Below are 27,199 nucleotides of genomic sequence, written 5' to 3'. Positions count from 1 at the left end.
CTACCTGATGGTGCAGAGTACCGCTTACGTTTGGCTTCTTTCCTTTTCCCACCGCTTGCCTGTCTCTTGCGTGTCCCACTATTTCCAATGCTCACTAACACACCATCCACTACTTCTTCCATTATTTTCAAAATTATAATAAAACAACATTAACTTAATCCATAAACTTATGAAAACAGTCTAACATGACTTTAAACATTCACTATAACCTCAAATATCTGCTGGAAATAATAACAGATGACAACTGGTCATGTGACACAAGTGAGCAGCTGTGATTGGTCCACTGGAGAAACCACTAATTGAATGAACATAGGCTTTGGAGGAAACACTTTTTGATTGAGATGTCAGTTTTCTACGTTTATTTTTAATAGGAGAAAGCATTTTTTGACTGAAACTAATTATTGAATCTCGTGAGATTAAACTTAGAGAATAGCAATCAGCCAAAAACTCACTTTTCAATTTTTTGTGAGAAATCACCTTTTGAATGTTTGCTCCTCATTTTTGTTATAAAACAGAGAATAAAAAACTAAAAAAAGTTTTAATAGGAAATTTTTAAAAATTATGCCATATATCATGAGTATAATTTTATGTGTTAAAAAATCATGTTACATAAAACTAACCTCATCTTAAAAAAATTTTAAGATGAATAAAACATTTAGGATAGCCAAATTGTAGCAAATTTAGTTATAAACACAAAAATATATAGTTTTATTGGTTAAAAAATACAAAAAGTGACAACAATTATTATGTTTATACAGAAAAGTGCAAATTTTCCATTTTTCAGTTGCCAGGCAACACAATGAAATAAGTACTATCAAACAAATATTCAACATGTTTCTTACTTTTTTTATGTTTGATGATATAGAGCAATATATAAAACAGATTTTAACATTTTAGAATTGAAGAAAAAAAAACAAAATATATTTACACTATTTGCACAGACGATTTTTGGAAGTACTTGCGACATTTTCCACTTCGGATTCAACGTAATCACTCACATGATATTCCATGAGAATATTATAAATATCACTAGATCCACATGGATCAGCCATTACTAGTTTTAAAATGAAACTAATTATACTAAAACTGGACACAAATCACGTATACGCACTCCCGAACAAACAAGAAATGATTTGTTTACAACCGGCAATCTCCGGTACACAGATGCGATCGAGCACAATGACAGCTTATAAAGTTAAGCCGGTTGCCATCTAGACACAGCACAACAGATAATCAAAGACCACTAAACATTAAAAGCAACTCATAAGAAATAGATTGATATATAATTTAAAGGTCTGTGACCGGCAATATGAATTTTATCGGTATATTATGAATCGACCCCGTTAGTGTCGATTGCACTTTAGAAGTGACCTCATGGGTCGACCGACACTTCCAGAGGGAAATTAGGGGCATAAGAACATAATTATTTTCTTCAGTGCTCATATCGGTTTAATAATGCTGAATTGTGCTTATTAAACTGGAAACAGTAAAAAATACATCGATTATTAAAACTAACAAGTTAATTAGATAATTCAGGAGCAAAAATTTCAGTATTCTCAGTACGATATACGTGTCTAGAACATCGTAATGCACTCAATTGTGCACCTGATGAGACAATGATAATACCTCTTCATCTAGATTACACAGGATTCCTGCTGGGTAAACAAAACGAAGCTCTTTTTGTAGCTTAGGTGTGTCTCTGAATTCCAAACGAGTGTTAAGTCACTCTCAACATTCGTGTAGGAAATGAACAATCACATAAGTTTTAACTCTGTTAATTCATTTATAATAAAATAGATAAATCAATTGGTGGTTGTTAATTTTTCTCTGACTATTGATCACAATGTTGAGTGATCACTTATCAAAACCGTTGTTGTTAACACTGTATGTAGTATATGCTTGAGTATTGTCACTTCAGTTGCTCGTCTAAATAATGAAATTATTGAAAATTTTGCGAAGAGTGAAACGTAACAGTCCAGGCAGACAATACAAATATATTTTATTTCTTATCTTCGCGCCTGCAGTTACTGTGCGGTAATTTACAAACAGGACAGAGTTGAAATCGTACGCTACATAAATGAAGACACTAATTCGCATTTTTTCTGCAATACTTTGAATTTTATTTATAATTATTAACTGAAACTCCGATATGGAATCTGTTACCACGACGGCAGATCCACATTGCTACTGGTCGCAGTGTGAAATTCAACAAGTTTGATTTGACGAGTTTATTTCTAGATTGAGGCTGTTGAATACAATTGCTGGGATCAACAAAGTTTTGTTGCTCCAAACATTGTTGTGATTCATCTCTGATACAGAAGTCGTATCATCAGCATACTGCACGGTCACCGTGCTGAAGCGATGAATTTACGTCGTTGACATATATCAGAAAAAGATTGGGCTAAGTATAGAGCCTTGAGGAACTCTACAGCTCAGTTGAATTGACTTAGATAATTAATTTGAGATCTGGACCACTTGATTTCTTTGGTTTTAAAATAATCTAAGCCATAAGAGCGGCACTCTTCGGATGCCATGATAATCTACTTTTTAATGAAGTATTCCATTGTCAACGTAGTCGAATGCTTTAGAGAGGTCGAAGAACACCCTTAATGCGTGATCCTGACGTTCTAACCCCTCTACAACTATATCGACCAGACTCACCATTCCGTCTATCGTCGATTTACTTTTCCAACATTCCAAACATTTCAAAATTCGTGTTCAAAAAGTAAAGCATTCTTTTAAAAAAAAGTGTTTTGAATATTTTGCTCGAAACTGGCAAAATTTTGCCTGGAAGATAATTATTGATGGAACAAAGATCTTCTTTTTTAAAAATTGGATGCACTTTTGCAGTGTTTTGGAGAGAGGGAAAAACTCCTCAGGTTTAGGAACTAATGCCATGGTAGCAGGGATGTTTCCACCGCCTATAGCCATACCGAAGGAGGGCCCATAGGGCTCATGTCCTCCTCCCAGAAATTTTGGAAGACAAACATTAATTGCATCCAGTAGTTTATTTTTAGCTACAATACTGTGCTTCGCCACAGTGAGAGCAACTGTGCTTCGTCCCATTGCAATTCTTTGCCATGGATCCGATTGCCCAGTTGTATTAGTACGAGTAATATTTTATTGTATTCTATTGTAATTAGTATTCATGAATGACGTAGACTAATTTAAAAGGCTAACCGAACACATTCTAAACACTCTAAAATCCAAAATTTCATTTATTTTTGTCAATAATTCGTTTTTAAATGTTATCAAAAAGTACTTTGATCCTGTACGGTTAAACTTCAGTGTGTTCCATACAAACTAAAATGCGGAAAAAGTCAGGTGTCTATCATCAATTTATTAATTTTATTATAAATGAATTAACAGAGTTAAAACTTATGTGATTGTAAATTTTCTATACGAATGTTGAGAGTGACTTAACACTCGTTTGGATTTCAAAGACACCTAAGCTAGAAAAGAGCTTCGTGTGGTTTACCCATCATAAATCCAGTGTATCAAGATTATAGATGTTCTCATTGTCTCATCAGGTGCACAGTTGAGTGCATTACAATGTGATAGACACGATCTCTAAGCACGGTGGAGCAACCGAGTTTTCTACACATAACGTAGCTGTGGTAGGCAGGGGTGATTCAATTACATTTTGAGTTTAGCTCCAGTTCATCTTCCTTTTATTGCAGCTTCTGGTGTGTGACACTGTCTCAGACTTGACTCCTAGAGGGAGCTAAACTTAACATTCGCATTGAATCAACCCTTCCCACCACAGCTGTACTGTGTACAGTACAGTAACTGTTACACTTAGTGGTGAACATAATGCTCATCTCATTTTGTAATCACAGTTGACTCTATGTTCCCAAATACTATTTGTAAATCTCAGATCTTGGTCAAAAACGTTCAGACCGGCGTTTATGAACTGACTCGTTCAGATTGTTATAGTTTTTTTTACATCGGACAGACACACAAGTTTAGTCAAAGATTTAAAGAGCATTTGCCCGAAATCTAAGTTTAAAAAAGCAGACTTCATCGTTCTCTCAACGTTCGATGGATGAGAACCATACAATAAACGGAATATATTTTTAAAGGCATTATTAGGATATGATGCCGCAAACCAAACTTCGTAAGCTTGATTTAGTAGAAAAGGGCGGCTATTGTGGTAAGATTAATATTCCACCTTTAAAGGGCCGCCAATTTGTACAAGACAAATATTTTTGGAATTGCTTATCAGGAAATAGAGCACTTAGTATTTAAAGTATTGAATTTTATAAAAGTATTAAAACATTGAAATAGCAAATCGCCAATTAAAAGGAATATTCCTTTGAATAACCTAAATGTAATCTTCTTTCTCACAGGCAATATGCAATTCACTGATAGTGTGCGCCCCCCTGTGAGATGTCCCTTCTCTGGCCACCGTCCTTTTTAATACTTTTTGGTTGTACTAAGGGTAAGTTTTTCGGACAATGGGGAAGGAACGTTCCCCGCAAGGATGTTATGAAAAAGAACCTGGAAACTGCAAAATCCGTCATACACCCTTGGTCTGGGATACTCCTACCTTGTCGATAAGATAATAATAATAATCTCTTTGTTGCATTATTTTAACAATTTTTACATCGTATCGCAATCGTCAATAGTTTAAGTCAATTTACACGATTTCATCTACACATTCACACAACCTCATACTCACAATTCTTGCAATCATTCAAGACACAATCGCATTGACCTCAGATCCAGCACTCTCAAATATCCCAGCGGCTTATCATAAATTCATCAACAGAGTAGAAAGCCTTGGAAACCAAAGGGAGTTTGAGACGCATTTTAAATTGATATTTTGATTATTAGAAATTTGTATTTCTTCAGGGAGCCTGTTGATTAATTTGACGCCAACTTCTTGCGGTAGATGTTGCGCTAATGTCAGTCTGCGTTGATGAGTTCTAAAGTTGTCCCTGCATCTAGTTTCATATTGATGAACGTTCCTGCCACGAATCAAGGCGCACCTTGATCTGCAGTACATGATCACCTCAAAAATATAGAGGCAGGGCAAAGTCAGCAATCTCAACTCCTCGAAAGATTCCCTACACGACTCTTTGCAATTCAAATTTCCTGGACAACTTTTTTGGAGTTTAAAGACACGCTCAATATTTTTGCACAACCTCCCCAAGAGTAGTGGAATAAGTAGAGATTTAATTTGCCTCAGAATTTTTAGCGTGAAACTAAAAACAACAAGTGAATGAGAAGATTACTACACGAATTTCAAACCGCCACGATAGCTTTTATTTTGTGAAAGAAAATATTGTTCTATAGTCAACACTCGATGAAGTATACTAACTCGCATCGTGTGCTAATCGATTGTTAGAGTACTAATCGACTTATCACAACTTGAGAACCGACAAAGCAATCATTTAAGCGAGATATCGTTCGACAATTTCTCCTTGCGTAGTGTACACGCATACAATTTAAAAAATTTTTTTTTCCCCCCCTTTTTAAAAAGGGGCCTTTTTTTAAATTTAAAAAACCCGGGGGGAAAAAAATTTAACTTTTTTTTTTTTTTAAAAAAATTTTAAAAATTTAAAAATTTTTTTTTAAAAAAGGGGGTTTGGGTTTTTTTTGGTTTTAAAAAAAAAAATTTTTTTAAAAAAACCTTTTTTTTAAAAAAAAATTTTTTTAAAGGAAAGGCCCGGGGGAAAAAAAAATTGTTTTAAATTTTTAAAAAATTTTTTTTTTTAAAAAATTTTTTTTTTTTTGGGGGGGAAAAAAAATTTAAAAAAAGGAAAAAAACCCCCTAAAAAATTTTAAAAAATTTTAAAAAAAACCCCAAAAATTTTTTGGGGAAAAAAGAAATTTTTTTTAATTTGGGGGAAGGGAAAAAAATTTTTTTTTTTTAAAAAAATTTTAAAAAAAAAAAAAAAAAAAAAAAAAAAAAAAAAAATTTTGGGAAAATTTTTGGGGAAAAAATTTTTTTTTAAAAAAAAAAATTTTTTTTTTTTCCCTTTTAAAATTTTAAAAAAAAAAGGGGGAAAAAAAAATTTTTTAAAAAAATTTTTAAAAAATTTTTCCCTTTTTCCCCTTTTTTCTTTTTAAAACCGGGCCGGGGCCCAAAAAAGGGGGGGGCCCCCAAAAAAAAAGGGGAAATTAAAAAATTTTTTTTTTTTTTTTTTTGGGGGGGGGGTTTTTTTTTTTAAAAAAAATTAAAAATTTTTTTTTTTTTTAAAAATTTTTTTTTTAAAAAAAAAATTTAAAAAAAAAATTTTTTTTTAAAAAAAATTAAAAATTAAAAATTTTTTTTTAAAAAAAAAAACCCAAAAAAAAAAAAAAGGCCCTTTTAATTTTAAAAATTTTAAAAAAATTTTTTTCCCCAAAAAAAAAACCCCCCTTTAAAACCCAAAACCCCCCCCTTTTTTTTTTTTTTTGGAAATTTTTTTTTTTTTTTTTCCCCCCAAGGTTGGAAAAAAAATTTTTCCAAATTTTATTAAAAACCCAACCAAAAAAAAAAATTTTTGGCCCCTTTTTTTTTTGGGGGGGAAAAACCCGAAAAAAAAAAATTTTTAAAATTTTAAATTTTTTAAAAAAAAAAATTTAAAAAAAACCCAAAAAAAAAAAAAAACCTTTAAAAAAAACCTTTTTAAAAAACCCCCCCAAAAAAACCGGAAAAAATTTAATTTTTAAAAAATTTTTTTAAAAAAAAAAAAACAAAAAAAAATTTTGGGGGGGGGTTTTTTAAAAAGGGGTTTTTGGTTTTTTTTTTGGGTTTCCACCCCCTTTTTTTTTTTTTTTAAATTTAAAAAACCCCCCCTTTTTTTTTTTTTTAAAAAAAAAAATTTTTAATTAAAAAAAGGGAATTGGGAAAAAGGGGGGTTTTTTTTAAAAAATTTTTTTAAAATTAATTTAAAAAAATTTCCGGGGGGGGGGGTTTTTTTAATTTTTTTAATTTTTAAAAAAATTTTTTTTAAAAAAATTTTTTTTTTTTTAAAAAAAAAAAAATTTTTTAATTTTTTTAAAAAAAAAAATTTTAAAAAAAACCCCCCTTTTGTTTCCCCTTAAAAATTTTTTTTTTTTGGGGGGGGGAAAAAAAATTTTTAAAAAAATTTTTTTTTTTTTTTTAAAAAAATTTTTGAAAAACCCAAATTTTTTAAAAAAAATTTTTTAAAAAAAAATTTTTCTTAAAATTTTAAAAAATTTTTTTTCCTTTTTTTGTTTTTAAAAAAAAAAATTTTTTTTTAAAAAAAAAAAAAAATTTTTTTAATTTTTTTTTTTTAAAAAAAGGTTTTTAAAAAACCCTTTTAAAAAAAAATTTTTCCAAAAAAAAAAAAGAAAATAGGGGAAAAAAAGTTTTTTTAAATTTATTTTTTTTTAAAAAAAACCCCCCCAAATTTTTTTAAAAAAAAAAATTTTTTAAAAAAATTTCTTTTATTTTAAAATGGTTTTTTTAAGGGGTTTGGGTTTTTTTTTAATTTTTTTTTTTTTTTTTTTTAAAAATTTTTTTTTTTAAAAACCTTTTTTTAAAAATTTTAAAAAATTTAAAAATTTTGGTTTTAAAAAAATTTTTTGGGTTTTTTTTAAAAAAAATTTTTTTTTTTGGGGGGGGGAAAAAAAAAAAAATTAAAAATTTTTTTTGTTTTTTTTAAAAAGCCTTTTTAAATTTTTTTTAAAAAAAAAAATTTTTTTGGGGGGGGTTTTTTCCAAAAAAAAATTTTTTTTGGGGAAAAAATTAAAAAAAAATTTTCCCCGGTTTTTTTTTTTTTCCCCCAACCCAAAAAATTTTTTTTTTTTTTTAAAAAAAAAATTTTAAAAAAAATTTTTTTTTTTAAAAAAAATTTTTTTTTTTTAAAAAAAAATTTTTTTTTTTTTTTAATTTCTTTTTTTAAAAAAAATTTTTAAAATTTTTTTTTTTTTTTAAAAAAATTTTTTTTTTTAAAAAAAAAAAAAAATTTTTTTTTTTTGGGGGGAAAATTGAATTTTTGGGAAAAAAAAAATTTTTTTTTTAAAAAATTTATTTTTTTTTTTTAAAAAAAAAAGGGAAAAAAAAAAAAAAATTTTTTTTTACCTTTAAAAATTTTTTTTTTTTTTTAAAAAATTTTTTTTTTAAAAAAAATTTTTTTTTTTTAAAAATTTTTAAAAATTTTTTTTAAAAAAACCAAAAAAAAAGGGTTTTTTTTTTTTTGGGTTTTAAAAAAATTTTAAAAACCTTTTTTTAAATTTTTTAAAAAATTTTTTTAAAAAAATTTTTTGGGGGGCCCAAAAAAAAAAAAAAAATTTTTTTTAAAAAAAAGGTTTTTTTTCCCCAAAAAAAAAAGGGGGGGGAAAAAAAATGTTTTTTTAAATTTTTAAAAAAAAAAAATTTTTTTTCCCCCCCGGTTTTTTAAAATTTTTTTCCCGGGAATTTTTAAAAAAAAAAAAAAAAAAAATTTTAAAAAAATTTTTTTTTTAAAACCCTTTTTTTTTAAAATTTTTTTTTTTTTGGGGTTTTTAAAAAAAAAAAATTTTTTTTTTTTTTTTAAAAAACCCGGGGTTTTTTTTTTAAAAAAAAACCCAAAAATTACCAAAAAAGGGGGGGGAAAAAAAAAAAATTTTTTTTTTTAAAAAATTTTAAAACAAAAAAATTTTTTTTCCCAAAAAAAAAAGGGGTTTTTTTTTAAAAAAAAAGGGGGGTTTTTTAAAAAAAGGGGAAACCCCAAATTTTTCCCCTTTTTAAAAAAAAATTTTTAATTTAACCAAAAAAAAAAAAATTTAACCAAAAAAAAAATTTTTTTGGGGGTTTTTTGGGGAAAAAACTTTTTTTAAAAAAAAAACTTTTTGGAAAGGTTTCCAAAAAAAAAACCCAAAAAAATTTTTTAAACCAAAAATTTTTTTTTTTTAAAAAAAAAACCCCCCCTTTTTTTTAAAAATTGGGAAAAAAATTTTAAATTTTGGGTTAAAAAAAACCTTAAAAAAAATTTTTTTTTTTTCCCCCCGGCCCCTTTAAAAGGTTGGGGGAAAAAAAATTTTTTTTTTTTTCCCTTTTTAAACCAAGTTTTTTTCCCCTTTAAAAAAAAAAAATTTTTCTTTAAATTTTTTTAAATTTTTTTTTTAAAATTTTTTCCGGTTTTGGGTTTTAAAAAAACCCCCCCCCAAAAAAAAAATTTTAAAAAATTTTTCCAGGTTTTTTAACCATTTTCCCCTTTTCCTTTTTTTTTTTTTCCTTTTTTTTTTTTTTAAAAAAAATTAATTTTTTTTTTTTTTTTTTAAAAAAATTTTTTTAAAAAAAAGGGGGTTTGTTTTTTTTTTTTTAAAAAAAATTTAAAAAATTTTTTAAAAAGGGGGGGAAAATTCCTTTTTTTTCCCCTTTTTTAAAAAAAAATTTTTTAAAAAAAAAATTTTTTAAAAAAAAATTTTTTTTGTTTTTTTTTTTTAAAAAAAAAAAATTTTTTTTAAATAAAAAAATAGTTAAATTAAAATTAAAAAAGGTTTAAAAAAATTTTTTTAAAAAAAAAATTTTAAAAAAAATTTTTTTTTTTAAAAAATTTTGGGTTTCCCAAAAAAAAAAAGGGGGGGAAAAAAATTCCCCCTTTTAAGGGGGCCGGGGAATTTTTAAAATTTTGGGCCCTTTTAAAACCCCCTTTTTTTTTTTTTTTTCCCCCCCCCAAGGGGAACCCTTTTTTTTTTTTCCCAAAAATTTCCCAAAAAAAAAAATTTTTTTTTTTGGGGCCCTTTTTTATTAAAAGGTATTTTTTTTTTCCCCCGGGGGGAAAAAAAAAAAAAAGGCCCGATTTTTTTTAAAAAAAAAAATTTTTTTTTTTTTTGGGAAAAATTTTTTGGACCCCCCCTTTTCCCTTTTTTTTCCCCTTTCCCCTTTTTTTAAAATTTTTTTTAAAAAAAAGGGGTTTTTTTTTTGGGGGTTTTTTTTTTAAAAAAGGTTTTTTTTTTTTTTTTTAAAAAAAATTTTTAAAAAAAAAATTTTTTAAAAAATTTTTTTTTTTAAAAAATTTTCCCGGAAAGGGGTTTTTCCAAAAAAGGGGGAAAAAAAAATTTTAAAAAAAAATTAAAAATTTCAATTTTATTAAAAAAACAAAAAAAAAAAAAACCCCCCAAAAAAAAAACCCTTTGAGGAAAATTTAATAAAAACCCAAAAACCCCCCTTTTAAAAAAAAAAACCCAAATTTTTTTTTTAAAAAAATTTTTTCCTTTTTTTAAAAAAAAAACCCCTTTGAAAAAAAAAAATTTTTAAAAAACCGTTTTTTTTCCCAAAATTTTTTGGTTTTTATTTTAAAAAAAAACCCCCCAAAAAAATTTATTTTTTTCCCCCCCCCTTTTTTTTTTTAAATTTTTAAAGGTTTTTTTTTTTTTTCCCCCTTGGGAAAATTTTTAAAAATTTTAAAAAAGGGTTGTTTCCCCCTTTTTTTTTTCCCCCTTTTTTTTCCCTTTTTTTTTTTCCCGGGGAAAAAATTTGGAAAAAAACCCCCCCCCCCCAAAAAAAAAAAATTTTTTTTTTTTTTAAAAACCCCCCCCTTTTTTTAAACTTTTTTTTTAAAAAAAATTTTTAAAAAAAAAAGGGAAAAATTTTTCCCGGGAAAAAATTTTTTTTTTTTTTTAAAAAAATTAAAAAAAAGGGGGGTTTTTTTTTTTTTTTAAAATTAAATTTGGGGAAAAAAAAAGGGGGGGGAAAAAAAAAACCCCCTTTAAAAATTGGGGTTTTTTTTCCCCCTTTTTTTAAATTTTGGAAAAAAAATTTTTAACCCCCTTTTAAAAAAAAAAAAAATTTTTTGGGGGGGGAAAAAAATTTTTTCCCCCCTTGCGGGGAAAAAAAAATTTTAAAAAATGTTTAAAAAAAAGGGCCTTTTTTTTTAAAAAAAATTTTTTTTAATTTAAATTTTAAAAAAAATTTTTTATTTTTTTTTTTTTTTTTCCCCCTTTTTTTTTTTCTTTTTTTTTTTTGGTTTAAAAAAAATTTTAAAAAAAATTTTTAAAACCCCAATTTTTTTTTTTAAAAAAACCCCCCCCCCCTTTTCAAAAGGGGTTTTTTTCCCCCAAAAAGGGGGGGGGCCCCCCCCCGGTTTTTGGTTTTGGGTTTTTTAAATTTTTTTCCGGGCCCCAAAAAAAATTTTAAATTTTTTTTTTAAAAAAAAAAAAAATTTTTTTTAAAATTTAAAAAAAAATTTTTTTTAAAAAAAAAAAATTTAAAAAAAATTTAATTTTTTTTTGGGGGTTTTAAAAAATTTAAAAACCCCTTTTCCCCAAAAATTTTTTTGGGTTCCCTTTTTTTAAAATTTTTTAAAAAAAAAATTTCGGAAAAAAAAAAAAACCCCCCAAAAAAAAAATTTATAAAAAAAAATTTTTTTTAAAAAAATTTTTTTTAAAAATTTTTTTTTTGGGGGCCCGGGAAAAAAAGGGGGGGGGGAAAAAAAAACCCCCAAAATTAAATTAATTAAAAAAACCCCCAAAAAAAAATTTCCCTTTTTTTTTCCCTTAATAAAAACTTGGGAAATTTTCCCTTTTTTTTTAAAAAAAAAAAAAAAAAAAATTTTTTTTTAAAATTTAATTTTTTAAAACAAATTTTTTTTTTAAAAAAAAAAAATTTTTTAAAAAAAAACCCTTTTTTTGGGTTTTTTTTTTTAAAAAAGGGGGCCCCCAAAAAAATTTTTAAAAGGGAAAAAAAAAAATTTTTAAAAAAATTTAATTAAAAATTTAAAAGGGTTTGAAAAAAAAGGGGTTTTTTTTTTTTAAAAACCCAAAAAAGGGGGGGGGTTTTAAAAAATTTTAAAAAAAAAAAAAAATAAAACAATTTTTTAATTTTGGGGGGGGAAAAAGGGTTTTTAAAAATTTTGGGGAAGGAAAAAAAAAAAAGGAAGGGGGGGGGGGGGGTTTTTTTTTTCCCCAAAAAAAAAAGGGGGGGTTTTTTTTTTTGGGGGGGAAAAAAAAAAAAAAAACCCCCCAAAAAAAACCCCCCCAAAAAAAAAATTTTTTTTTTTTTAAAAATTTTTTTTTTAAAAATTTCCTTTTTTTAAAAAAAATTTTTGGGGAAAAAAAACCCAAAATTTTTGGGGGTTTTTTAAAAAAAATTTTTTTTTTAAAAAAAGGGAAAAAGGTTTTAAAAATTTAAAACCCTTTTGAAAAAGTTTTTAAAATAAAAAAAAAAATTTTCCCCATGGAAAAAACCCCTTTAAAAAAAAATTTTTAAAGGGTTTTAAAAAAAAAAAAAACCCCAAAAAAAAAAAATTTTTTTTTAAAAATTTTTAAAAAAAGGGGAAAAAATTTTTTTAAAATTTTTGGGAAAAAAAAAAATTTAATTGGGGGAAAAAAAAAGGGGGGTTTAAAAAAATTTAAAAAAAATTTTTTTTTTAAAAAAAAAAAGGGGGGGGTTAAACCCTTTCAAAATTTTTTTTTTTGGGGGGGGGAAAAATTTTTTTCCCCCCCTTTTTTTTAAAAAAGGGGGTTTTTAAAAATAAAATTTTTTTTCCCCCCTTTCCCCCCCCAAAAAGGGGGGAAAAACCCCCCTTTTTTAATTGGAAAATTTTTGGGGGGTTTTTTTTTTAAAAAAAAATTTTTAAAAAATTCCCAGGGGGGGTTTAAAAAAATTTTTTTTGGGTTTTTAAAAAAATTTTTTTAAAAAAAAATTTTTTAAAAATTTTTTTTTTCCTTTTTTTTTTTTTTTTAAATTTTTAAAAAAAATTTTTTTTTAAATTAAAAATTTTAAAATTAAAATTTTAAAAAAAAAAATTTTTAAAAATAAAATTTTCCCCCTTTTTTTAAAATTTTTCCCTTTTTTTTAAAAATTTTTTTAAAATTTTTATTTTTTAAACCCAATTTTTTTTTTTTTTTTTTCCTTTTTTTTTTCCCTTTTTTTCCCCGGGTTTTTTAAAAAAAAAAAATTTTTTTTGGGGGGGTTTTTTTTAAAATTTAAAAAAAAATTTTAAAAAAATTTAATTTAAAAAAAAAAAAAAAAAATTTTTTTTTAAAAAAATTTTTTCTTGAACAAACAAAACCCAAAAAAAAAAAATTTTTTTGGGTTTTTTTTTTTTAAAATTCCAAAATTTTTTTTAATTTTTTTCCAAAAATTTTTTTTTTCCCGCCCCCCCCCCTTTTTTTAAAAAAAAAAAAAAAAGGGGGGGGGCGGGTTTTTTTTTTTTTTTTTTCCAAAAAGCTTTTGGGGTAAAAAAAAACCCTTTGGGGGTTTTTTACTGGTATTTTTAAAAATTTCCCCTTTTTTAAAAATTTTTTTTTTTCCCCTTTTTCCCTTAAAATTAAAAACTTTTTAAAAAAAAAGGGGGAAAAATTTTTAAAAATTTTTTAATTTAAATTTTTTTAACCCTTTTTTCCCCCCAAAAACCCCCCCAAAAAAAAGGGGCCCATTTAAAAAAAAAAACCCCCCAATGAAAAAAAAAAAAAATTTTTTTTTTTTTTAATTTTTTTTTTAAAAAAAACCCAAAAAAAATTTTTTTAAACCATTTTTTGGGGCCCAAATTCCAAAAAAAATTTTTTTTAAAAAAAAAAAAAATTTTTTTTTTTAAAAAAAAATTTTTTAAAAAAAAACTTTTTTAAAAAAATTTTTTTTTTTTTAAAAAACAAATTTTTTTTTAAAAATTTTTAAAAAAAAAAAAAAAAAAAATTTTTTTAAATTTTAAAAAAAAATTTTTATTTCCCCCGGAAAAAAGGGGGGTTTTTTTTAAACCCCCCTTTTAAAATTTTTTTCCCCCCCCCCCCCTTTTTTTTTTTTTTCCCCGGGGGTTTTTCCCCAAAACCCGGGGGGGTTTTTTAAAAAAAACCACCCCCAAAAAATTTTTTTTTAAAAAATTTTTTTTTTTTTTTTTAAAAAAAAAAATTTTTTAAAAAATTTTTTAAAAAATTAACCAAAACTTTCTTTTTTAAAGGGAAAATTTTTTTTTTAAAAATTTTTTTTTTAAAATTTTTGGTTTTTTTTTTTTTCAAAAAAAATTTGGGGGGGAAAAAAATTTCCCTTGGGGGGGGGGCCCCCCGGGGGTTTTAAAAAATTTTTTTTGGAAAAAAAAAAAAAAAAAATTTTTTTTTTTTTAATTTTTTTTAAAAAAAAAAATTTTTAAAAAAAAAAAAACCCCCCCCTTTTTTAAAAAATTTTTTTTTTTTTCCCCCCCAAAAATTTTGGGGAAAAAAAAAAAAAATTTTTATTAAATTTTTAAAAAAAAAAAACCCCCCCCAAAAAAAAAAATTTTTTTCCCCCCTTTTTTTTAAAAAAGGTTTTTCCCCCGGGACTTTCCCCTTTTTCCCAAAAAAAAAAAAAAAAAATTTTTTTTTAATTTTTCCCCAAAAAAAAGGGGGGAAAAAGGGCCCAAAAAATTTTGGGAACTTTTTTTTAAAAGGGGGGTTTTTTTAATTTTTTGTTAAAAATTTTTTTTTTTTGAACCCCTTTTTTTTAAAAAAAAGGGGAAAAAAAAAAAGGGGTTTTTGGGCCTTTTAAAAATTTTTGGGGAAATTTTTTTTTTTTTTTTTCCCCTTTTTTTTTTTTTAAAAAATTTTTTTTCCCCTTTTTAAAAAAAAAAAAATTTTTTAAAAAAAGGGTTTTTTTTTTTTTTGGGGGGGGAAAAAAATTTTTTTAAAAAAAAAATTAAAATTTTCCCCCCCCAAAAAAAAATTTTAAAAAAAAAACCCCCCTTTTTTTTTTTTTTTTTAAAAAAAAAAAAAAAAACCCATTTAGTTTTTAAAGGGGTTTTTAAAATTTTAAAAATTAATTTTTTGGGTTTTTTTTAAAAAATTTTTAAAAAATTTTTTTTTTTTTAATATTTTTTTTTCAAAAAAATTTTTTAAAAAAAAAACCCCAATTTTTTAAAAAAATTTTTTAAAAAAAAAAAAAAAAAAAACCCCCCCTTTTTTTTGGGGAAAATTTTTTTTTTTTTTTCCCCCAAAAAAAACCAAAAATTTTTTTTTAAAAAATTTTAAAATTTTTTAAACCCCCAAAAAATTTTTTTTTAAAAAAACCCACTTTTTTTAAAAAATTTTTTTGGCCCCCCTTTAAATTTTAAAAATTTTTAAACCCAAAAAAATGGGGGTTTTTTTTTAAAAAAAACCCCTTTTTTCCCCCTTTTAAAAAAAACCCCCCCCTTTTTAAATTTTTTAAATTTTTTTTAAAATTTTTAACCCTTTTTTTTTTTCCCAAATTTTTTTTAAAGGGGTTTTTAAAAAAAGGGGTTTTTTTTTTTTTTTAAAATTTTTTCCCCCCTTTCCCCCAAAAAATTTGGGGAAAAGGGGGCCTTTTTTTTTTTGGGGGTTTTTTTTTAAACCCCAAATTTTTTTTAAAAATTTGGGTTTTTTTAAATTTTTTTTTTTTAAAACCAAAACCCCCTTTTTTTAAAAAAAAAACCCCCCAAAAAAAAAAAAAAAACCCCCCCCAAATTTTTTTAAAAAAAAAAATTTTGAAAAAAACTTTTTTTAAAAAGGAAAAAACTCTTTTGGAAAACCCCAAAATTCCCCCCATTGGGGCCCAAAAAATCGTGAGAATCTTTAGTGTGTTTCTGTCACTGTATTGTACATAAAGTACTACAACAAGTTTACAATCCAAACGTTACAATTATTAGTGACAATTTATAGTACAAATTATACGAATGTTTTTAAAATTTAATTTTGTCCGTTTGAATGTTTTAAAAATGAGCAATAAAGATAAACACGTTTCCTTATCCAAAAAGTTTGGCTTTATAGTACATTTTTTACATATAATAAAACATACGTTGTCACAAAAAATGTAAAAGTAGTTTCTGTTTGTAAAATTTATTTTTAAAAATAGAGAAGTTGCCCGTAACTATATCAACTATAACACTTTTCAATATGCAAAAATTTTTGGGTGGACCGTTCTGATCTTGAAATTATTTCGTAATATATTTTTTTTAATCTGTTTAAAAAATTTTTGCGATTTCTGAAATGAACAGACATATTTGCGATTGCAGCCATTTTTCCTAGTTTACATTTTGAACAAGTAGAAAAATTCCATACATTATTTAAAATTATAAAATAACATAAATAGGCTGCCTAAATAACAGCATCGATTTTTTTGTATCTTGGCCTCAAAGCCCAAATATACATTGTATACACACAGCCCAGTTTTCTTGAAATCGATATAAAAAATTTTTGCTCAAAAGGAAAAGAATTCCAACTCTTCAGCTGCACAGTTTTTGAATGGGGAAAAACAAAAAATGAAGGGTATAAAAAGAGTTAAATAATGTTAAAATGATGACTTTTTTATGACTGTCTCGTATCATATTTATTTTAGCTTGCCAAATATAAACTAACCGTGAAACATGGTGAATAAATACTAAATCAACTTCACCTGGCTAACCATATACAAGTTCCTTAAAATGGCGATTTTCCTGTCTCTTCCTAATAATAGTTGCTTGACGATTGTATTTTTATTATTTGTGTGTGTAAAATTGTCTTTTTTAATTAAAGTTTTAGTGAAGATATCTCCTATCTAGTGAAGATATAGTCGTTTTAAAATTTTTTAAAAACCCCCTTTTTCAAATAGCACTACATTATCCGAAAACCTCCGGCCAAAAATTAGCGTGGCTGGTAGTATCAACGGCTGATAGGAAAAATTTGTCTATCGGATTTCTAGAAAAAACCAAATTTTTTGTACAGAATAATGTAACTCATTTAGGGCTTTGGGGGAACTAGAATAACGGCTATCATATCTCAACTGATTGCAAGAACGTAAGGGGGTCAGGAAAAATGTTATTGGGGGTTCCAGACAACTGATGATATTTTCCTAGTAGCAGACCATAGAGTAAGGGCCCCCATTTATTTTTCTTAAGAAATTCTTGACCCGTTTCTTTGGTTTGATAATGGATTCTTTCTAGTATTAGTTTTCAAAGCCCTCAGTAAAAATACATGTCTCAATACCTGAATTATAGAAATGATAATAATCGTTTTCACTAAAAAAATTCTTAAATTGAAAAAAATATTGAAAATTTTGGGAGGAGGGTTGCCACCCTTGCTGGCTATAATCCTTGTGATTAGAATAAGTTGAGTGCAATTCTCTTTGAGACAGCTATCTACATGAAAGATGGAAAAAGATCACCAGTACTTTCATGTCCTGCTCTAGATTACAGGTTATTAGAATTCTGTGTGAGGCAATCAGAACTAGTTGAAGGTTACTCTGTTGTTAAAGCCAGTATTTAATGTTGCTCCCTAACAATTTAAAATTTCCTTGTCTCTATTTCCATCTTTCCATCCTAAATTTTACTCCTATCAATATTGTCGTCGAGGGCGAAGCAGAACAATCCCTATCTGAGGTGTCTAATCAATAATGTATTCCGATTCAGGTAACGGGAAGTGTATCCCATGGGGACAAAATTCGTAGTAAGTGTCTTCAGAAGTTTACCTTTTTATTTCATATGGTTCCTAAAACCCCGAGAAGCCAATTCGTATTTTAAATAGGCTCACAAACCTAGTATTTTTCTGAAAGTCGATAGAGAATGTTTCCCGGAAGAAATTGATACTTCACCGCACTAACTTTTGGTGGAGTTTTTCTAAAAGGGAGGCTATAAAAAGAGTAAACGTTTGAGATAATTTTTTCTGCGCATCATATTATTTCCTATCTTTGGCCACAACACTTAAACCCAAAGCTGTAAATCACGTAAATAAATGTCAAATCAACGACGAGCTAACCGTATACAGACCCTAAGTGTAGCTTATTTTTCACACCCTTCGTGTATCTGAGAGTCCCTATAACTATTTGTATTTAAAGCATGGAACCTGAGATACAGGAAAATACAAACTGAGAAAAATATAGTTTTTATATTTTTAAACACCTCTTTTGGTACCCCCTGCAAAATTTCGTGTACGAACCCCACCCAAAACTTCAGAGGGTAACGAATTTTCTTAAAGGAAAATATTCCCCCTGCTTTAAAAAGTAGCTTATGCAATGCCAAAATTGCCTTTTCGTCTCTAGAATAGTTTTAGGCTAATATTAATTTGTTACAACAACTTTGGACTGATTTATTCTGGACTGTAGTGCTTAACGTGCCATACCATTTATTTTCCCAAAAAGAAGTACTTGTTTCCAGGATTATGTAGTCGATAAAAATTACTAATTTTGTGTTTATAATTTTAAATATTCTTAGTAAACCAAATGCAATTTAAACTATAAACTTTACTTTGCTTTGGACGTTTTTTTTCCCCCCGTGATGGTATTTGGTATATATCTATGGCAATCAAACAAATTGACTTCCCTTTCGACTATGTACTGAAAGCAGAGAGATATAATTAGGGTTATGTTTCAGCACGGAGACTCGTGAGAGTCAGCTGATTTCAAGGTCAGAAAATAAAGCGGCGGTCGTGATTTATTACCGTTTTCATACAGCCTAATAATAGTCTAACCCTTAAGGGCAACATCCCTGGAGGAGAATCAACCTCTACATCCTCGTGACCGTTGAATATGGGTTTTCAGATTTAAATTGGAGTTCGCTATATTCAGAAGTCACGTTACTGCCGCGTTGGAATTACCCCAACAAGCAATGGAATCACGATAAAAAACTGTGGACAAAGTATTTCAGTCAGGACATACGGTATAAGATGAAATAATAACAATGTTAGTGCTAGTAATTCGACTACATAGAGCTCCGGTAATTGCCTACTTTACTAAGAGATTAAAAATAAAATTTGGAAATTTTACTGCTGTAAACTCTCCATTTTAACGACCTTTTTCCAAAATTACAACTACAATGATTCCCACCTACAACTTTAAAAAAAAATTATGAAAACAAGGCCTTGGATAAAAAATGTAATTTTTTCTAATCATTTTCTATTTTTAAACTTAAAAATGGCACAACGCATCAAATCATCAACTTCCAAATCGTAGTTAACAATCCTAGTTAAATATACTGAGTAAATCATGATTTTGCAATATAAAAGAACATACATATAAATAGGAAATCACATATAATATAGCCCGACACTGGAATGGATTTTACAGACATATTCTAGTAATAGGAAGCCCACCTTCTAGAATAGTATCTCTCTCATGACCCAAAAAGAATACTTCAACCTACGGTACAAATTAGTATTAAATTAAGACCAGCTCAAAGAAAAACGGATGATAATTTGTGATCAGAGGTATCAGAGGTAGAATGTGCAATGTGATGTGTTTGTTTTCGTTTAAAACAAGATTTTCAGTTGTTTCTTTGAGAACAGCGTTGGGGGTTTAACATCTTTATCATAAAAATTTAACAAAACAAAAATTCCCTTTTTCCCCTTGAAAAGGATTTTCTATGACGCGGGGTTATTTAAAAGCTTCCGAATATTGCTGTTAGCCGTTAAGGGAAAGGTTTATCAAGAAAGGGTTATCTCTCTGAGGGTGTCATGTCCTTGGAAGGCGTTTTTTGAGGTCTTGATAGTGCTGAATAGTCGATTCCAGATCTCGGGAAAGGTTTGGTATCTCTCTGAGAGTGTCATGTCCTTGAAGGAGTGTTTGGAGGTCCCTGTTATGCTGCTGGGTACGATTCTAAGATCTCAGGACATGTTTGTGTTATCTCTTCTGCAGGATGAACATGTCCTTCTAAAGGCCTTTTTTGGAGGTCCTGGATTAATATCTACTTGGGAGAAGACTTTGGAGATAGAGGAACTCTCTAAACACAAAACTTCTATGTCTGTCCAAGGAAAAGGGCCTGTTTAGTCTTTTAAAAATCGGTCAGCGGTCATGATTTCAGATTATAACTATTTCCAAGGAGTTTTAAAAATACTAAATAAACGTTCCTTAACAGCGTATTCGTTGTTTTAGAAATTCATGCAAATTTTAGTCAGCAGTAGGACGTGTTTAATTCAAACCCCAGTAGTTCAATCTTTTTGAGGCTTAGCGCATGAAAGAAAATACGAAAAAAGCACCAGACTTTCAATTCCAAATTACAGTGTTTAACTCCAAGATACAAAGTAGTATTTATTTTCAAAGAGAGAGTGGAAAAAAATGGAAATGAAAGCCTCAATAGTCCTAAGTGAGTGTTATACTGTAATTTGGTCCGAGTTTTTGTTTATTTTAGAGAGAAAACGTAAGTTTTCCCATTGCATATGTTGACGTAGAATCCAAGACCTACAGTTTCCTACAGGCAGTCCCCATGGTGGTTTCAATAGCCTACATTTTATTTTTCCTATGTTTTGATAAACTATTTCAAGTACTTCCCGAGATAACGGTTTTTTTTGGCTTCCCCAACTCGAATAAACTTTATCGTCTTTACTTTGCCAGTTAGAATTATCTACACTAGCAAGATAAATAGCACTACTGGGATAAACGCCTGACTATGATAAGAATATTATTTTTATCTTTTTTTTATTTGGCGGTTAAAAGAATATTTTGGCTACAAGAAAATAGTTTTGAGTAACTAAAATAAGCATCTCAAACCTGCACTCCTGAATTGTGGCGAGGGGGGAGGAAGTTTCCATAATCCCAGTTCCTTGCAAATCGGTTGTTAAGATTTAGAGGTTATGTTAATGTTTTGATTGTGTCTCATCTGACGTAACCAATAATGTTTTAGTTATTGGTCTGTTGAAGAGTTGTCAAGATGTTTTAGATTACTTTTTTGAAAAATGCTAATCAAATAAAGTTTTTCCCAAAAGCAATGATTCGTAATTCACGAAAACTGTATTTCCTTGGTTTCCCATTGATTGAATTGGTATCAAAAAATAAATCAGTTAATGGAAAACACTGTGTAAGGTAAGAAACATTAAATACTATTTAAGTATAAAAGACAAAACATTTTCTTCACGTTAGTCCCTACGCGTCATCTTTACCCCCTTATGAGTAAGGAGGCGCTTTTTAAAAAGTTATTACTGTAGTTAACCCTTTTTAATTCATTATTACATCCTCGTGATAGCCTACGATACAGATTTCTTCACCAACCATTTTCCCTTTGCAGAACTCTTCTCCAGCAAACGTAACAATCGGAAAAGGCAGTTGGAATAGCACAGAGTGTCCCGAACATCTCTAGACAAAGGTAATAACCACGTTATTGCTCGAGGTCAATACAGACATAATTTCACCAAAAATGAACAACGGGATCATCCCGATGCTTAATTATCCAAATGTCTGTGTCTGTCTGTACTGTTTTTTTTATTAAAAAAATAATATCTCAAAACCCAAATAAATATTAAAATTATACCAAATTTAGGTTGAAAATGTTTATGATAAAGAGGCCAACTTACTGAAGGAAATATCACGAAGAAAATATCTTTAGTACTCCGTATTTTCAAAATGGCGGCCATATTGAAACTTTTTAAAACTAGAAATACTCTAAAAAAACCCAGTAGTTTTTCTCAGAACTACAAGAATAATAGTTTTTAAGAGGATATTTTAAAATACTAAAATCTTAGGGCACGAAACCAATTATTTTAATAGAGTAATAAAAAAAAAAATAACAGTTGTTTTAAGAGCAGAGCATTTTACTGTGAACAAGACATGGCCTATATTGAGAGCTGCCGTTAATTACAGATTTTATTGGGTATTCGCTGAGAACTGAAGACGTAAGAATAGTTGCCAAAAATTTATGGGGGTCTAGATAACTGAATGTGACACAATTCCTGACTCTCTCGTCCCCGTAGAGTCCCCGTAAACCGGAACGGAGTTTCTGCACTAAGTAAACGGGAGTACGGGGTGCGAGAAATGTTTAAGTGACACCGGTCGATGAGGCGACCGGTTAGAGACAGGTTAGATCCTGAGCCGAGAATAATAGGCACAGTGCGGACTCCAGGACATGGGCCATCATTCTGCAATGGCCTAATGGTTTCCTTTCACTGAATGTTGTCCCTGAAACCAACCTGAGGTTTCCGGTGTACTCGTTGCAGAACTAAAACAGCTGATAGCTGGTGTTTGGTGCTTGATTCTGGGTTTACACTTTCACAAAATTCAAATGTCATAACCCGAACCCTGAAGTACTGTAGACTCAGTAAGGGAAAGAGTCCATCAATCAGTCTTATTCTTGATTTACATTTTTGTAGTACAGTTTTTACATTAAAACGTACAAAAGATTTGTAAACCTTGTACATGTGGTTGGGTTGGAAAATTTTCACAAAAGATTTAAAAAGAAATGAAACCGAATCCTGAAAGTACTGTTCGGCGTATCATTCTACAGCCAATTGGGTTTGACAACAACTACTACAATTTAATGAGAACATCGCTACAGGCTGGTTAAAATTACGAAAGTTGTACCCTTTCTCTATGATTTGTTTGTTTATCTGATTTACATTTCCCTGTACCTTACCATTAAATTTGGGGAAATCGCAGAAACAGATGGCAACTAAGCAAGAACGTAGCATGGGAAAAAATTTGGAGGGGGTCAAGAGACACTGATTATTTGTCCCAAAGTGGGCAGAAAGTAAAGACACCATTACACCTGTGTTTACGAGAACGATCTTTCGGAAGCAGTAACTTAAACAATTCAAAAGAGGGGGGGTTCCCTTGGACCTCCCCTCTTGCTGGCTACGTCCTTTGTAACCAAGGAAGTTCCCAGTTTCCCCAACACATGGAGTATATGAACCAATGAGATTCTGCCAATCTGTGTGGAAGCTACTGAAATCCCCCCTTCCAATGCCAAATTGCATCCTCTCGCCATCCAAAAGTGGCTTGAGCACATTCACAAAACGCCATTTCTTTGTCCATTAATAATAGGCTTCACTAAAGAGTAATCCAATTGGATTGGATTAGATTTTTTGCTGCAAAGGGGTGAGCTGCCTGCTTTGGTTGTTCAGCCTTATGGGTCCGCTTTGCTGACAAGGTAACTCTTCGGATTACTACTACTTGGATTTCTCTATAGGTTTATTTGGAATAAATCCAAACCAAATTTCAACGGGAGAATATTTATATTTGCACCACTCTAGGTATATGTTGCCAATTTATTTTTTTTTTCCCCCAATTTAATGTTTCTGACAGTTTCTCAAATAACATAATGGCTCAAAATGTCTATTGCAAGTCGTGTCAGTGATATAGATGGACGAGGGAGAAGAGAATTACCCAAATTATAATGACCAAAAAAATTAACGATATTTAAATAAAATTTTTTGTAAATTTTTTTTTCTTCAAAGTGTCACAAAAGCCCCACATCATATGCAGAAAAACGCCTTTTCAATTACTCAATGAACCTAAAATGTAAGGATAACTGCAACTTTAATAGCGTAATGTAATTAAATGCAGTAAAGAATGCAATTATCGTGATGTTTGTGCAATAAAACTGGGTCATGTATGGATGAACTGAAGAACGCTCAGCTGCTGCTCTGCATGCAGGACTGACCAAACCTGGATTCTGTTCACAGAAGTACAAGTCAAGGTCATTCTGTTTCAATGCTTGAATAAAGTTTGCTAAGGAGCTACCCATCAGTCAATTTTTACATACTAGTGGGTACATCGGTAGATTCTTTTTCACAAACTCAGAGGCCAGTTTGCAATGTTCTCTCACGGTAGCAATCAGGGAAAATGTTCCACATATTATATCATCAAACATGGACCCTACAAAACCTAAACCATCCATGGTCCCAAAGTCTACTTGTTATATAACAAGGGGGTGTTGTGAAAAACAATAATTGATCGAAAAAAAAGCTCAAACTTATTGGAACTTTGGGTATAAAAAGTTGAATTAATTGTAAAACCACTAGCTGTTTCCCCGCGGCTTCGCACGCTTTTTTGTAAGCTTTGCCCGTGTATGAGCACTTCTGGTTTCAAGTGAATATTGTCAATGCCGATGTAGAGTTTACCTTGTTTGAACATCTATCAAGAAAATCTGCCCAAAATGTGTTCATGTTTATCAGCCATTGTACAATGTACATGTACTTTTTAAAAAATTAAAAATTGGCTCCAACATTCCAAGCTATAAGGCCAAACAGAAATTCATTTGAAAGACAATATCCCATTAAAACTTTAGCACCTTCACATCAGTGTGTGGTTATTATACACAACTATCTCGTAATTGGGTGTGTTTACAATGTGCAGGGCACATTTGATAACTTATATATTTTTTGCAGCGCCTCCTGGTGGTGATTTACAATTCAATGGGCATAGCATATATAACCTTCTATGTGGAAAAATACATATACATACAAATTTTCATAATGATCGGTCCCCAAATAGTTTCTCTGAGTCTATAAAGTGAACAAACACACAAGAAACAATTCATTTTTATTATATATAGATTAATTGTCGGCCAGGCGCGCTTAGCCTGCTGGTCATTTTAATAATTTTATAAATACTCCCGCCGGCTTTATTTCCCGTTTTTAAAACAGTACCCCATAATTCACTTAAACATTTTCCTATCACATTCTAACATAGCTGAATAATTTTTACCGATGACTTACATCAAGTAAGCCTCTTGAGTGCCAGTATATTATGGAAGGCGAACCATAATCCTGCCCTTTATATAATAACCCACGGATAACAAACGCAAAATATTTAACTTAAGAACCGAAAGTCCTTATATAAATACTTAGTAAATGATTTTTTTTTACTATATCTCCTATGCATAGTGAAATCTCGTTGAAGCACTTTGTGTGTTGCTTTCGGAATAGGGTACTCGATCGAGAGAAATATGCACCTTATTTCAAAACCCTACTTTGGGTCAAAAAATCTTTTAATTCTGATTTTTAAAATATACTTTATATTTGCACAACTAATTTCACATTATAAATGCTATTAAATTAAACTCTTCTAAGAAATACATGAGCATGGTTTTTATATTAAACTAAGGAAAATATTCATAAAATTTGACATCTTTTGAGTGAACAGTCACTCTTTTTTAATTTGGTATTATCTGGAATAAAAACTTATTTAGGTTTTAACAGTGTTGTGGTTTTCGGAATGGGTATTTTCAAAATAGCCCCTTTAGTCAACAAAATATGATTTGGTTGCTTTATCCTTAGAATACCATAATTAATATATACATATTTGCACAACTAAATATCTTAAAAATTAAAAAATCATCCCAAAAAATACTGCTAATTTAAACTAAGCGAAATGATCATAAATTGTACATATTGTTTGAGTGAACAGTCCACCTTTTATTTAGAATAAAAAACTTATTAAGGTTTTTAAGAACCTTCTCGTGTTGGGTTGGGTTTTCTTATTTCTCAAAACGTTAGTCTTATAAGCCCCCTCCCCCCAATTTATGATGGCTGTTAACATTTTTTTATCCACAATTCTTATTTATGAACCCTAAATGAAATAGATAGTGTTCTGGAAACATCCTAAAAATTTTGTAATTGACAATTTTTTGTATCTAATCAGTTTTTGAGATACTGGTTTACATTTAAATCCCATAAGAAATAAATTATTAATATTTCTTTCGTCGTCACCAAATTTACCTGCTTCTTCCGACTGATTCAGAAAGATTGCTTTACTTTACAAATTTAATTGGATGTAATGTAGCCATGAAAAATTGAATGTTATGATGTGAAACAGCCAAAATTAAAGCAGAGTTTAACTTACTAAACTATCGTTAGTTACAGAATTCCACGCAATTGTAAGTTAGAACTAGACACTCAATGCATCTATTGGACAAAGGGCTTCTGTATTGTCCAATATTGGCAATATCTTTATGTCGGAAGAATTTAAGCAAAATATTTGAGCAAACTCCCCTGGCTTCAATTCAATTCAAACTAAGATAAATGGATGATACTTGTTTTTTTTTTACTCTTGGAGACAATAAACTGAATTAATTTTTTCACATGAAAAGAAATTCTCCCTCCATTTGACTAAAAACCAAGATAGAAGTCCAAAATAACCTTTCAATTTTTGTCTGTATTAATAATGATAAATATGTACATTGTCAGACAACAGTTTACCCGAAGATAACAGTGGCCACAGACACGAATACATATCTAAAATTCTCAATTAAACTGTCTCTCAAATCGAAGTCAAGGAAGATGTATCTCATTGTCTAAAAGTCAGCTAATTTTTAAAAAAATATTGAATAAGCAAATAATATTCAATAATAATTATACCATAATAATAATTGTACTATACCATAAGAAGTGAACTACTCATAAACTGTATTATATTATTTAAAATAGGTACAACCAAGTTAACGAGCTTCGTATATTGTACCAACTTCTTTCTTATTGGAATATATTACTTAATTAGAAACAAACACTCGAGAAAAGTGCCGTTTCGTAACACGTCTAGGTATTTAACACCAGTTAAGTTTGCATAGAAGAATTACCAGAAAAGATTTACATCCTAGAGTGAGTCCTATATGTGTTGCTTTGGTCATTTCCATATGTCATCATAATATATGACCATGTGTGGTCATCATAGATTATGACATAAATTAATCTGATAGAGGAATTCTGCCTGCTCAAGTATTACGAGCTGGCTATAGTGAAATGACCTTCAGTATTAGTCAACCTCATAACAATAGTGATAAATTTTCATAACAACTTTTAAAGTCATTTTTGTTCTAGATTTATGGGAGATGTCTCAATTTAAAGATACAATAAATTTTCATCCAAACACATTTTGGTTTTTTTAAGATTTTACTTTTTCAGTATTTATATGGTAAAAAAAAAGTTTTACCAATTTTATGCATAAAATTTAAAATTAAGACGTCTAACGACTTTGCAATCAATACGGCCATAAAAGTGTTTTAGGCTTAAAATTGTTCCCATGAGGCTAAAATCAGGATTGCCGACAGTACAGTTCTTAAATCTGATTTCTCAGTGTATCCTAAATATACTACATAGCTGAGAAATTAATAAAGTTTGAGAAGCAAATGATTGTGTTAGTCTCCTTCTGGATTCTGTTACTAAATGAATAGTAGTTTAGTAGTTGATAATTACTAAAATTAATAGTATAAATATTGATGTAAAGAATTTTATTTCTATCAGTTATTGGATTTTTTTTATTTATTTATATACTATTTTGGGAAAAATTGTTTTCAAATTTACAAATGCCTTTTACCTGCAATTGGTCACTCACTTTAACTTAAGGGAAGGACCGAATGGTCCCTAACACCACATCTGGTAAAGATGAAGGAGATTGAAACATTAGTTCACTACTCTGTAAGATTTCTACACTCTAGTCCTATTTTCTAAAGTCATGTACCGACTTTAGAACAGCCAGAGAAGTAGTAATGTATAACCACCTCACATAATGTGTTAAACTAAGATACAACTCTACCTATAGAATTTGTAGTAAATCTATGATACATCCTCTAGCTACGGTACACATTGTCAAACTGTGATCACAGTTTTTAATTTTCTGCAGCTAGAGACGTAATCAATACGTCTCTAGCTGCAGAAA

At 28.6% G+C, this 27,199-nt stretch overlaps 1 protein-coding gene across 1 annotated transcript in view; it reads left to right on the top strand.

The window, feature by feature from the left end:
• LOC124368034 (beta-glucuronidase) overlaps positions 1–27,199 on the top strand; it is a 77,328-nt gene that overhangs the window by 29,758 nt on the left and 20,371 nt on the right. The window lies entirely within an intron of this gene.

The sequence above is a fragment of the Homalodisca vitripennis genome, chromosome 8, assembly GCF_021130785.1.
Source record: "Homalodisca vitripennis isolate AUS2020 chromosome 8, UT_GWSS_2.1, whole genome shotgun sequence".
NCBI classification, from domain to species: Eukaryota; Metazoa; Arthropoda; class Insecta; order Hemiptera; family Cicadellidae; genus Homalodisca; species Homalodisca vitripennis.
This window is presented reverse-complemented; position numbering and strand designations above follow the sequence as displayed.